Consider the following 14,088-nt stretch of genomic DNA (forward strand, 5'->3'; position numbering starts at 1 on the left):
GAGGAAACAGATCAAATTGCCAACATCTGCTGGATCATCAAAAAAGCAAAAGAGTTCCAGAAAAACATCTATTTCTGCTTTCTTGACTATGTCAAAACCTTTGACTGTGTGGATCACAATAAACTGTGGAAAATTCTGAGAGAGGTGGGCATACCAGGCTACCTGACCTGCCTCTTGAGAAACCTGTATGCTGGTCAGGAAGCAACAGTTAGAACTGGACATGGAACAACACACTGGTTCCAGATAGGAAAAGGAGTACGTCAAGGCTGTATATTGTCACCCTTCTTATTTAACTTACATGCAGAGTACATCATGAGAACCTCTGGACTGGAGGAAGCACAAGCTGGAATCAAGATTGCTGGGAGAAATATCAATAACCCCAGATATGCAGATGACACCACCCTTATGGCAGAAAGCGAAGAAGAACTAAAGGTCCTAAGGATGAAAGTGAAAGAGGAGACTGAAAAAGTTGGCTTAAAGCTCAACATTCAGAAAACTAAGACCATGGCATCCGTCCCATCACTTCATGGCAAATAGATGGGGAAACAGTGGAAACAGTGGCTGACTTTATTTTTTGGGGCTCCAAAATCACTGCAGATGGTGACTGCAGCCATGAAATTAAAAGACACTTACTCCTTGGAAGGAAAGTTATGACCAACCTAGACAGCATATTAAAAAGCAGAGACATTACTTTGCCAACAAAGTCAAGGCTATGGTTTTCCAGTAGTCATGTATGGATGTGAGAGTTGGACTGTGAAGAAAGCTGAGTGCTGAAGAATTGATGCTTTTGAACTGTGGTGTTGGAGAAGACTCTTGAGAGTCCTTTGGACTGCAAGGAGATCCAGCCAGTCCATCCTAAAGGAGATCAGTCCTGGGTGTTTATTGGAAGGACTGATGTTGAAGCTGAAACTCCAGTACTTTGGCCACCTGAGGTGAAGAGCTGACTCATTTGAGAAGACCCTGATGCTGGGAAAGATTGAGGGCAGGAGGAGAAGGGGACAACAGAAGATGAGATGGTTGGGTGGCATCACCGACTCAATGGACATGAGTTTGGGTAAGCTCCAGCAGTTGGTGATGGACAGGGAGGCCTGGCGTGCTGCAGTTCATGGGGTTGCAAAGATTCGGACATGACTGAGCAACTGAACTGAATACCATACACAAAGATAAACTCAAAATGGATTAAAGATCTAAATGCAAGAGCAGAAACTATAAAACTCCTAGTGGAGAACATAGGCAAAACACTCTCCGACATAAATCACAGCAGGATCCTCTATGACCCACCTCCTAGAGTAATGGAAATAAAAGTAAACAAGCAGGACCTGATTAAACGTAAAAGCTTTTGCACAGCAAAGGAAACTATAAGCAAGGTAAAAAAACAACCTTCAGAATTGGAGAAAACAATAGCAAATGAAAGAACTGACAAAGGATTAATTTCCAAAATATACAAGCAGCTCATACAACTCAATACCAGAAAAACAAACAACCCAATCAAAAAGTAGGAAAAAGACCTAAACAGACATTTCTCCAAAGACATACAGATGGCTAACAAACACATGAAAAGATGCTCAATTTGCTCATTATTAACAATGAAAATCAAAACTACAATGAGATAGCACCTCACACCTGTCAGAATGGCTGTCATCAAAAACTCTATAAACAATAAATGCTGGAGAGGGTATGGAGAAAAAGGAACACTTTTGCACTGTTGATGGGAATGTAAATTCATAGCCACTATGGAAGACAGTGTGGAGATTCCTTTAAAAGCTAGGAATAAAACCACCATATGACCCAGCAATCCCACTCCTAGGCATATACCCTGAGGAAACCAAAATTGAAAAAGACACATGTATCCCATTGTTCACTGCAGCACTATTTACAATAGCTAGAACATGAAGCAACCTAGATGTCCATTGATAGATGAATGGATAAAGAAGTTGTGGTACATATACACAATGGAATATTACTCAGCCATAAAAAGGAACATATCTGAGTCAGTTCTGATGAGATGGGTGAACCTAGAACCTATTATACAGAGTGAAGTGAGTCAGAAAGAGAAAGATAAATATTGTATTCTAATACATATATATGGAATTAATAAAAATGGTACTGAAGAGTTTATTTACAGGGCAGCAATGGAAAATCACACATAGAGAATAGACTTACGGACATGGGGAGGGGCGAGGAGAGGGTGAGATGTATGCAAAGAGTAACATGGAAACTCACAATTACCATATGTAAAATAGCCAATGGGAATTTGCTGTATGGGTCAGGAAACTCAAACAGGGGCTCTGTATCAACCTAGAAGGGTGGGATGGGGAGGGAGATGGGAGGGATGTTCAAAAGGGAGGGAATATATGTATACCTATGGCTGAGTTATATTGAGTTTTGACAGAAAACAGCAAAATTCTGTGAAGCAATTATCCTTCAATTAAAAAAAAAATTTGTTGCTTGATTGGAATCAAAGCCAGATAATTTAACAAAATCTTGGCCTTATAAGTGGTTAGTTTGCATGACATTGAGCTATCCATATTTGCCTACATTTTATTATTTTAACAATAAATCATACTCAATTACCCTCCTGTGCAAAGGTTCATTACAAATCTTCTAAAGCCATATAAATGTGTTAGGTATAGAGAAAAGGTACCCTTTATTTTTGCTGTAATCTAGCTCTGTAATACATGGTGAGTTTCTCTAAAAGCTAGAATAAACTCAAATGAAATTCACTTTTTTAATAGCCTGAGTAGTAACCATTGATATATAGACCACATGTTCCTTTTCATGCCACTATTCATGCTAGACATTGGGTGCATATCCATGATGTCCTGATATTGATAAAGAAGTGCTGGTAATATACACATGGAAGTGCATAGGCTCTTTCAGATCAGTTCCTTGGTGTGTAAGCCAGAAAAAAGTGGATGTGGTCAAATGGAAGATATTTATTCCACATTATTTAATAAAATTCTGAAGATGTTTATTACAGGGCAGCAATAAAAACAATAAAATATTTACACAATGGGCTGGGGGAAAGGTGACATGTACAAAGAATAAATTGACCTACCATAATGGTAGTTGAGTATGGTTCTGCTTGATAAGTGCTTCTATTACAGTTTTAGGCTAAACAAAACATCAGCCTGCAGGTTACTGAGTAACTCTTCCCCCAAGAGTTTCTTTTCCTGCCCATTCAATGCACTCACAGAGTCGCTATCAAATTCTATGTAGAAAATCTAGAGGTGGAGACAGGATGGTGCAGTAGAAGGACGTGATCTCACCTCTTCTTATGAAAACACTAAAATCACAACCATCAACAAAAAAAATGCTGGAACCTACCAAAAAGATATTCTAAATCCAAGGAAGCAGCCATTATGAGATGGTAGGAGGAGTGAAATCACGATAAGATCAAACCCCATGCCCGCTGTGTGGGTGACCCACAAACTGGAGAATCATTATACTACAGAAATTCTGCCACAGGAGTGAAAGCTCTGAGCCCCACCTATGCCAGGCTCCCCAGCTTTGGGGTCTGGCAGCCAGAGGGGGAACCTTGGTAAATTTAAGAAAATTGAGATCATTTCAAGCATCGTTCCAACCACAAGGCTATATGCCTAGAAATCAACTATAAAAAAAAAATTGCAGTAAAACAACTACAAACACATGGAGGCTAAACAATATGCTACTAAACAACCAGTGGATCACTGAAGAAATCAAAAGAAAGAAATACCTAGAGACAGATGAAAATGAAAGCACAAGGATCCAAAACACAGCAGAAGTTCTAACAGGCGAACTTGTGGTTGCTGGGGGCAGGGGGCGGGTTAAGGATGGAGGGAAAGGATAGTCAGGGAATCTGGGATGGACATGTACACACTGTTATGTTTAAAATGGATAACCAACAAGGACCTGCTGTATAGCACAGGGAACTCTGGTCAATGTTATGTGCAACCTGGATGGGAGGGGGTCTGGGGGAGAATGGATACATGTATATGTATGGCTAAGTCTCTTCATTGTTCACCTGAAACCACCACAACATTGTTAATTGGCTATACTCCAATACAAAATAAAAAAATGTCTGAGAGAGAAGTTTATAGCAATATTGTCTTACTTCAGGAAACAAACAAAAAAATTTCAAACAACATAACCTTACACCTAAGGCAACTAGAGAAAGAGGAACAAACAAAACCCAGGAAAGAAACCATAAAGATTAGAGCAGAAATAAATGAAACAGATGAAAAAATAGAAAAGATCAATGAAACTAAAGGCTGATTCTTTGAAAAGATAGATAAACCTTTAGCCAGACTCATTAAGAAAAACAGAGAGGGCTCAAATCAGTAAAATTAGAAATAAAAAGTTACAATGGGGATGAGATGGGATGGGAGGGAGGTTCAAAGGGGAGGGGACATAGGTATACCTGAGGCTGATTCATGTTGATGTGTGGCAGAAACCAACACAATATTGTAAAGCAATTATCCTTAAATTAAAAAAGAAAAGCTACAACGGACACTACAGAAATACAAAGGATCATAAGAAACTACTACAAGCAAACAAATGCCAATAAAATGGGCAAATTCTTAGAAAGGTACAATCTGAACCAGGAAGAAATAGACAATATGGACAGACCAATCACAAGTACTGAAATTGAACTTGTGATTAAAAAAATTCCCAATAACTTCATGGCTGATTCATGTCAATGTATGACAAAACCCACTGAAATGTTGTGAAGTAATTAGCCTCCAACTAATAAAAATAAATGAAAAAAAAATTCCCAATGAAAGTCTAGGATCAGATGGCTTCACAGGTGAATTTTATTAAACATTTAGAGAAGAATTAACACCATATCCTTCTGAAACTCTTCCCAAAAACTGTATAGGGAGGAACACCCCCAAGCTCATTCTATGAGGCCACCATCACCGTGATACCAAAAGCAAAGATACCACAAAAAAGCACTGTTTACAATAGCCAAGACAGAAGTAACCTAAATGTCCACCAGTAGATGAATGGATAATGATGACACATGTATATAATGACATATTACTCTGCCATTATAAAGAATGAAATGCCATTTGCAGCAACATGGATGGGCCTGAAGATTATCATACTAAGTGAAGTAAGTCAGAGAAAGACAAATATCACGTGATATCATTTATATTCAGAATCTAAAAAAATGATACAAGTGCATTTATTTACAAAACTGGAACAGACTCACAGAGTTTGAAAACAAACTTATGGGTTACCAAAGGGGAAGGGAGGGATGAATAAATTGAGAGTTTGGGACTGACATATATAGACTACTATATTTAAAAGAGATGAGTAACAAAGACCTACTGTATGACACAGGAAACTCTGCTCAATATCTGTAATAATCTAAATGTGAAAAGAAGAATAGATATACATATATGTATAATGAATCCCTTTGTTGTACACCTGAAACTAACGCAACTTTGTTAATCAACTATACCCCAGTATAAAATAAAAATTCCAAATTCTTTGTAGAAAATCTAATACAATCTAATGAGTTGTCTTCCAAACCTTGCTGAATTATACCATAAACCAAACCAAAATAGTAATTTTCACAGCAACAACAAAAAAACCCCCTGATCAATCAGAATTGAACTTGAGAGTTAAAAAACTCATCGAAAGAGAAAAACATGAACTCAATACCATCTCTGACCCAATGTCTCAGTCTGTGCCCTTACCTCTAAGCACTAACAAGGCCCCTGGACTCTGACTGGTGTCCTCATAGTTGAATACTAGATTTCCACCTTAGTTTCTCTGCAAGGTAATCTCATTAGGACCAGGGACTTAGAAACTCCAGGCATGCTCCATACAAGCATCCCCAGAGAGAGAGGAATGATGTCCCTGAGGCTTGGTCACCCCTTACCCAGTGCATCTGGACAGCTTGAGGCAGTAAATGGGAAGGATTTTGCAAAACTGCACACTGGTGGCCATCAGTTCCTGCCTCTGTCACTTATCAGCTGCTCACATTTTATTTTCTACTCTGAGATTCCATTTTCCCAGCTGCAGAATAGGCATGCATGTTGCTTGGCACATGGCAGGTCCTCAGTAAATATCAGTTGTTGATATTTTTATCATGAAAAGCATGCACTGATTCTGTATTAATAGCCAATCATATTTCACTTACTAAGCCTCTTGGGGTGGGGGCTTCCCTGGAGGTTCAGGCAGTAAAGAATCTGCCTGCAATGCAGGAGACCTGGGTTCAATGCCTGGGTCAGGAAGATGCCCTGGAGGAGGGAATGGCTACCTATTTCAGTACTCTTGCCTGGAGAATTCCATGGACAGAGATGCCTGGGAGGCTACAGTCCATGGGGTCACAAAGAATCGGACACGACTGAGTGACGACCAGAGAGAGAAGCCCGGAGGGAGGATTAAATTAGGAGTCTGGGATTAGCAGATACAAACCACTGAATAGAAAATAGATAAGCAACAAGCACAGGGTACTATATTCAATATCCTGTAATAATATTCAATATCCTGTAATAAACTATAATGGGAAAGAATGTGAAAAATAATATATATGTATAATTGATTCACTTTGTTGTACACCTGAAACTAACACCACATTGTAAGTTAACTATGCTTCAGTGAAAAAGACTTCAAAATTTGGGACTGAAGACTACAGAACCTGGGGGCTATTTAAATGCAGTAAATATGTAAAAGAGTATTTACAAGGTTATACCTAGGAATATGTTCTCCAAATGTTAGGCATATTGGAAGGCCAGTGTGGCAGCATTGTAAAGCCTTAAAGTGACATCCCCAGAAGATGGAGGTGAAATGAAAAAAGATAATGTTTAACCAACCCATCACAAATTCATGTAGAATGCAGAGACCAGAATATAGATAACATGCCTACCTGCACTGCACTGCAGTTCATTACATGTCTATGCTTATCCAAGTCTTAATATTAGCTCCATGAATTCCTTCCATTCATTCAGCAATGATATTCAACGCTATTAATAATTACTGCTTATGGGAAGCTTATATGTTTCAGATCCTAGACTTTTCATATTTTATCTTATTTAATCCTTATAACAATCCTACAAAGTGGGAACTATGATTTCTTATTTTACAGATGTGGAACACTAAGGCACAGAGAAGTTTTGCAACCTGTTGAAGGACAACACAGCTTGATTGAGTAGCTCACCTGAGTGTGTGTGTGTGTGTGTGTGTGTGTGTGTGTGTGTGTGTGTGTGTGTGAGTCATGTCTGACTCTTTGTGACCCCATGGACTGTAGCCTGCCAGGCTCCTCTGTCCATGGGATTTCCCAGGCAAGAATATTGGAGTGGGTGCCATTTCCTCCTCCAGGGGATCTTCCAGACTCAAGGATTGAATCTGCATCTCTTGCATTTCTTGCCTTGGCAGGTGGATTCTTTACCACCGCACCACCTCCGAAGCCCATAGCTTACCTGAAGTAGAATTTTGAACTTGGGTTTGTCTGACTTCAAAGTTTCTGTTCTTAATCATGGCACAATGCTGCCTTGAACTATGTACAAGACCTTATTTTAGGAGCTGTAAGAATATACCAGGGTGGTATCTACATAGCATCATGGAACTATAAAGCTGGAAGTCTCTTGCTTTTTTCATTATCACACTAAATATTTTTTATTGTGCATTAACTAGATGAAAGTTAGTGGAAGGGCTCTTAATGATGACTAGTCCTACTCTAGTCTGTTGACAACCTAAGTCCTCAAGAGGATGAATCGATTTCAAACACTTAAGGTACACAGCTTCTCTACCAAAAGCTCTTGAGTTCAGGCCTTACTCCACCATTGGCAGGCAAAGGCTGGGTCCCCAGGACTTTGTATGACCCTGTCAAGACCCTCGCCACAGGAAGCCCAGGCCCTCAGGACATCTCTCGCCCCTGGATTCTAATCCCTGTAGTCTGTCATCAACAAGGCAGCCTTTCCTCCTCCTATCCATCTCCCCCAGTTTATGTGCACTCACATTTGAAAGGTTTTATTTGTCTCTCTATAGAATACAAACTCTATAAGGCTTGAGGTTCTTGTCTATTTCATTCTACTGTATTCCCTGAAACATAGGAAATGCTCAGTAAATATGTTAAATGAATGAATTTTGATGATCCATTTTAATTTTTAAATGAAAATAATACTTCTCTACTAAGCAGGTCCTAAAAGAAATCTATCAAACCAATGCTTTATTCATCCAGATTGAAGTCCTTGAAAAGTACAAAAAATACAAGTCACCTGTAATTCAAGGTTTTCACTAATTCAGGCTGAGCCATCATCTTTCAGTTAATTAAGTGTCTCTTGTGTGCATGCACATATACACACTACATTTAGTACATTACCTAGCACACGCAAATTAGAAAGTATTTGTTGGGTGATGCATGCCAGGCCCTGCACTATATGCCAAATACACAAGGAACAAGATAGACCCAGTCCTATCCTTGTGGAACTCACAGGCTAGACAAGGAGATAAACATTAAACAAGCCACAGATTCCATTGCAGATGTGAATAAGTGAGTTTACTGCATTATCAGTGTAGGAATAAAGGTGCTGGGAAACCAGCTCATGGAATCAAATGATGCATCACTGCATTCTGTGTAGTTTACTGAACAGGTGGTCCAAGGGGATCCAGTGCTTAAGTGATAGATCTCAAGACAAATCAGAACTGGTATTTCTCCTGAAGACCCTTGACTTGGCATTATGAATCCTGCTGATTTGCAGGGTTTCTGACTAGCTTCTAGAAAATAAAGACATCAAGAGAAGAGAACAATGGTAGAGGAGGAAGCAGCCATGAAGAGAATCCTAGTAGCACAGAACTATTCACTGCAGATGTGTCAGACTTCCCAACAGGATGCTTGTGTCTTGGAGACCCCCGTAATGACATTAACAACAACGATCATGGCATCTACTACCCCTTCTTGGTCCTCATGCTTTGCATACATCATCACACTTAAGGCTCAAACCTATGAGAGGAAGGTACTCTCACTGTCCTAATTTATAGATGAGGTAGATCAGGAGAGGTTGAGTAACTTGCTTAGGATCATGCAGGTAGTAGAGGTGGCCTTTCTGCTGACCATCTGCTGCCTCACTAACCCTGCCTCCACAATTTGGCCTCTCCTGCTTTGTCAGTATCATTTCTGTTTAAACAATCAAGTCACAGTAGGCTCCCTATATTTTAGACATACCTGTGCATGCCCACTTCCATGTCTCTGCTCCTGCTTATCTCTGCCCCTGCCCACCATGGGCTACCAGGAAAAACATCAGACTGGAAATCAAGAATGCTGGGTGGAATCTACACTGGATTCAAATTAGCTGGCTCTTAATAATACCTACTACCTGTTATGCTACCTGTTAATCTCCCTGTTACCTACTACCTGTTAAGCTACCACTTATGCCACGTGCCTTACATGCATTAATTCATTTGCTATTCACAGATCTTATTTTGCTTTTCCACAAATCAGTCCAGGCAGGCACAGATGCTCTACAGCTGCTAGGAGGCACAGCTAGGGTTTGAACTCAGTCTGCTTTCAGCCTAAGCTCTTAATCTCTATTGCCTCTCATTTGAATGACTGGACAACATCATCTCTGGACTGGTTTCCTTGTCTGTAATATGATGGAGGTAGGATTGCCAACCAGGTCACTCCCAGTTCTCAGACAATAAGATCTACGAATTCCACTGGTCTTGTCTTTCATCTTTCCTCTACTTTTTTTTTTTTAAAGTTTCAATTAAAAAAAAAAAAATATATATATATATATACCAGGCAACCCAGAGGCAAATAACTTTTTTTTTTAAAAAGAATAAAACAGATCAAGTAAAGACAGATGATATATTACTCTTTAAAATAATGTTTTCATAATTTCAACAAATAAAATGCCTGATTAAGAATTTTCACAGATAATTAGAAAATATATTAAAAAGAACCAAACAAGGGTGATTAGAACACAATAAAGGTATTTAGCAGTGGAGCAGACACAACTAAAGAGAATCAGTAAACTGGAACATCTCCTCCAAAAGAACAGAGAATATAAAAAGATTTCACAGAAACAGAGAATACATTGATAAAAGTTAATACATATAACTGGAGCTGAAGAAGAGAATAGAGAGTATATATCAAAAAAATAAATTTTAAAACTAATGAGTTATCAGGACACTATTTTAAAAGCACGACAACCTCCAAACAGAAACACACATAAACGCACAGTACGTTGTAGTACAACTGCTAAAAAGCAGGGTCAGCTTCCTCTACTAATGCCCATTATCCTAGGCTAGCCTTCCCATCATGACTTCAGAAGAACACTCAGGAATTTGTCAGGGATTCCAGATGCTGCAGTCAACTGAGCTTTGGAAAGTCCTACTCAATCTGGGGGGTCAATGATGCAATTAGTCTATTAAAAGTGCTGAGAAGTCCTGCAGGTGAAAAGAGACCTAAAGAGACATTTCTCCAAAAAAGACATACAGATGGCTAATAAACATATGAAAAGATCTTCAACATTGCTCACTGTTGGAGAAATGCAAATCAAAACTACAATGCCGGGTAGAATGGGTCAGAATGGGCCATAAAATGGGTCATTCTCACACGGGTCAGAATGGGCATCATACAAAAATCTACAAACAATAAATGCTGGAGAGGGTGTGGAGAAAAGGGAACCCTCTTACACTGTTGGTAGGAATGTATGTTGATATATTGATATAGCCAGTATGGAAGACAGTATGGAGATTCCTTGAAAAACTAGGAATAAAACTACCATAAGATCCAGCAATCCCACTCCTAGGCATATACCCTAAGGAAACCAAAATTGAAAAACACACATGTACCCCAGAGTTCACTGCAGCACTATTTACAATAGCTAGGATATGGAAACAATCTAGATATCCACCAGCAGATGAATGGATAAAGAAGTTGTGGTACATCATACACAATGGAATATTACTCAGCCATAAAAAGGAACACATTTGAGTCAGTTCTAATGACATAGATGAACCTAGAGCCTATTATACAGATTGAAGTCAGTTGGAAAGAGAAAAATGAATATTACATACTAGCACAATTATGTGGAATTAGAAAGATGGTACTGATAAAATTATCTGCAGGGCAGCAATAGAGACAGACATAGAGAACAGACTTACGGACATGGGGAGTGGGGAGGAAGGAGAGGATGGATGCATGGAGAGTGTGACATGGAAACATACATTACCGTATATAAAATAGATAGCTAATAGGAATTGCTGTTATGACTCAGGGAACTCAAGCTGGGGCTCTGCAACAACCTAGAGAGGAGGGAAGTTGGAGGGAGTTTCAAGAGGGAGGGGACAGAGGTAGACCTATGGTTGATTCATGTTGCTATCTGGCAGACACCAACATAACACTGTAAAGCACTTATCCCTCAAAAATAAATAAATTTAGTTATTAAATTTTATCTAGGAATCCAGATTTCTCAACCTTTGCAGTATTGAATTTTGGGCCAGAAAATTCTTTGCTTGGCACACTGTAGGATGTTTAGCAATATCCCTGGCCTCTGTTCACTAAACCACATGCTCCAATTGGGACAACCAGAAATGGCTCCAGAGATTGCCAAATCCCAAGGCCACAACTGCCCCTGGTTGAGAACCCCTGCTTTAATCCTGCTTTCAAATCTTATTGAATCAAACCACCTCCCTCCCCCATTCCATTTTATTTTTCTTGGAAAATCACTCGCAACCCAATCTCTCTCCAGAACAGACCTCCTCAGAATTTACTTTGGGTTATCATGCTACAGTCAACAGATAAATAAATGAAGAAGATGAGGTACATATACACAGTGGAATATTAATCAGCCATAAAAAGGAATGAAATTGGGTCATTTGTAGAGATGTGGATGGATCTAAAGACTGTCATACAGAGAGAAGCAAGATTCAGAAAGAGAACCACAAATATCATACATTAATGTGCATTGATGGAATCTAGAAAAATGGTATAAAGATGATCTTATTTACAAAATAGAAATAGAGACTCAGATGTAGAGAAGAAACAGATGGATGGCAAGAGGGAAAAGGGAGGGGTGGGATGAACTGGGAGACTGGGATATATATATATGTATATACACACACACACACACACATACTATTGATACTAGGTATAAAATAGGTAGCTAATGAGAACCTACTGTACAGCTCAGGGAACCCTACTCAGTGCTATGTGGTGACATAAATGGGAAAGAAATCCAAAAATGAGGGGGTATATGTATTAAATCCTAAAGGAAATCAACCCTGAATATTCATTGGAAGAACTGATGCTGAAGCTAAAGTTCCAATACTATGGCCCCCTGATACGAGGAGTTGACTCACTGGAAAAGACCCTGATGCTGGGAAAGACTGAGGGCAGGAGGAGAAGGGGATGACAGAGGATAAGACGGTTGGATGGCATCATCGACTCCATGACATGTGTTTGAGCAAACTCCAGGAGAGAGTGAAAGACAGGGAAGCCTGGTGTGCTTCAGTCCAAGGGGTCACAAAGAGTTGGATATGACTTAGATGATTCACTTTGCTGTATGGTAGAAACTAACAGAACATTGTAGAGCAACTATACTCCAATAAAATTTTTCTTAAAAAGCATCGACACTTCCCTTCAAATCCTATAGGCTATATTAGGTGTCCGGTACAGACTGTGTTTTGTGTTCTAACACGTACAGACACAAATACCTCTCCATGGAGCCAAAAAGTACCATGATGTTATCCTTCATGGTGCCTGGCCCAGGGCTGTTCCCCTCAGACAGTTCAGATGGCTGGCTACCTGAATAAGATACTGGAATCATGGAAAAGAGTCAAAACCACAGATTAGAGAGAGGAAGAGTTAAGAAGGAAACTGCTGACTTTGGAGAAACCTAAAACTACATTTATGATAAGTGGGGCAAGAGGAGAAAGAAAGCATGCCGTGTGCTGGGAGCAGAGTCTGGGGACAGCAGAAGAAAGAATGGCAGGAGACCACAGGTAAAGGCTGATCCTGGGCCGGCTCCTTCTTCTGGACCTCACACTGGACACTGCGCAGGAACTCATGCCCATGATGGAGGGTCAGGAGGGGGCCCAACGCCTCTATCCCGTACAGTGTGGGGGCTGAGCGCACAGGTGGTTCCAAGCTCAGCGGGTCTGGGTGGAAACTCAGCTCTGCTGCTTATAAGTTATGAAGCCTTGGACAAGTGGCTTGATCCTTCCAAGCTTCATTTTCCTTATCTGTCAAATAGACATAAGAGGAATATATACCCTCTGGTGTGGTTGAGGGACAGATGAGATCTTTCACGTCAAGTGCTTAGCACAGGGCTTGTACCCACACTAACAGAGGAGCAGCAACAATGCAGAAGTGGTGCTGCTCAATGCAAGCCTGCTGTGCTTTTCCACCGGCACCAGATCTTAAGAGCTGCTGCTGCTAAGTCACTTCAGTCGTGTCCGACTCTGTGCGACCCCATAGACGGCAGCCCACCAGGCTCCCCCGCCCCTGGGATTCTCCAGGCAAGAACACTGGAGTGGGTTGCCATTTCCTCCTCCAATGCATCAAAGTGAAAAGTGAAAGTGAAGTCGCTCAGTCATGTCTGACTCTTAGCGACCCCATAGACTGCAGCCCACCAGGCTCCTCCGTCCATGGGATTTTCCAGGCCAGAGTACTGGAGTGGGGTGCAACTGCCTTCTTCAATCTTAAGAGCTACCGGTTGTTAAATTGATTTCTAGGTCTTCTATCTGGGCCATTACGTGGACACACAACAGTTTGTCTCTGGACCATCAGTTGATATATACCTTGCTCAGTATATGCACCCCTCGTTTGGTGCTGAACACTGTCAGCACCACCCCCCACCCCCTCCCCGTTCTGGTGACTCAGGCACATGAGAGAGAGTGTAAAGGAAACTGGGGAGGGGGTGAGAAAGGAACTGACTCAGAATCATGCACAGGGTTTTAAATCGCCGGCTTCTGCTGACATTTCTTCTGTGCAGAAGCACAGCTGGCAAGCTTTTCCGTTTGGAGACACGGCCGACAGTTTCCCCACAATGGGGATACAACTGGCAATCTTCCTACAGAGTAAGGCAGATGGCAATTTTCCTTCAGAGGTATGTGCAGGCCACAGTTTTGCCCCTGGAGAGGAAAGGCTCA

At 40.6% G+C, this 14,088-nt stretch overlaps 1 protein-coding gene across 10 annotated transcripts in view; it reads right to left on the reverse strand.

Moving 5' to 3' along the window:
* PPP2R2B (protein phosphatase 2 regulatory subunit Bbeta) overlaps positions 1-14,088 on the reverse strand; it is a 512,526-nt gene that overhangs the window by 19,031 nt on the left and 479,407 nt on the right. The gene's annotated exons all lie outside the window — the stretch shown is intronic.

This window comes from Odocoileus virginianus, chromosome 3 (assembly GCF_023699985.2).
Source record: "Odocoileus virginianus isolate 20LAN1187 ecotype Illinois chromosome 3, Ovbor_1.2, whole genome shotgun sequence".
NCBI classification, from domain to species: domain Eukaryota; kingdom Metazoa; phylum Chordata; class Mammalia; order Artiodactyla; family Cervidae; genus Odocoileus; species Odocoileus virginianus.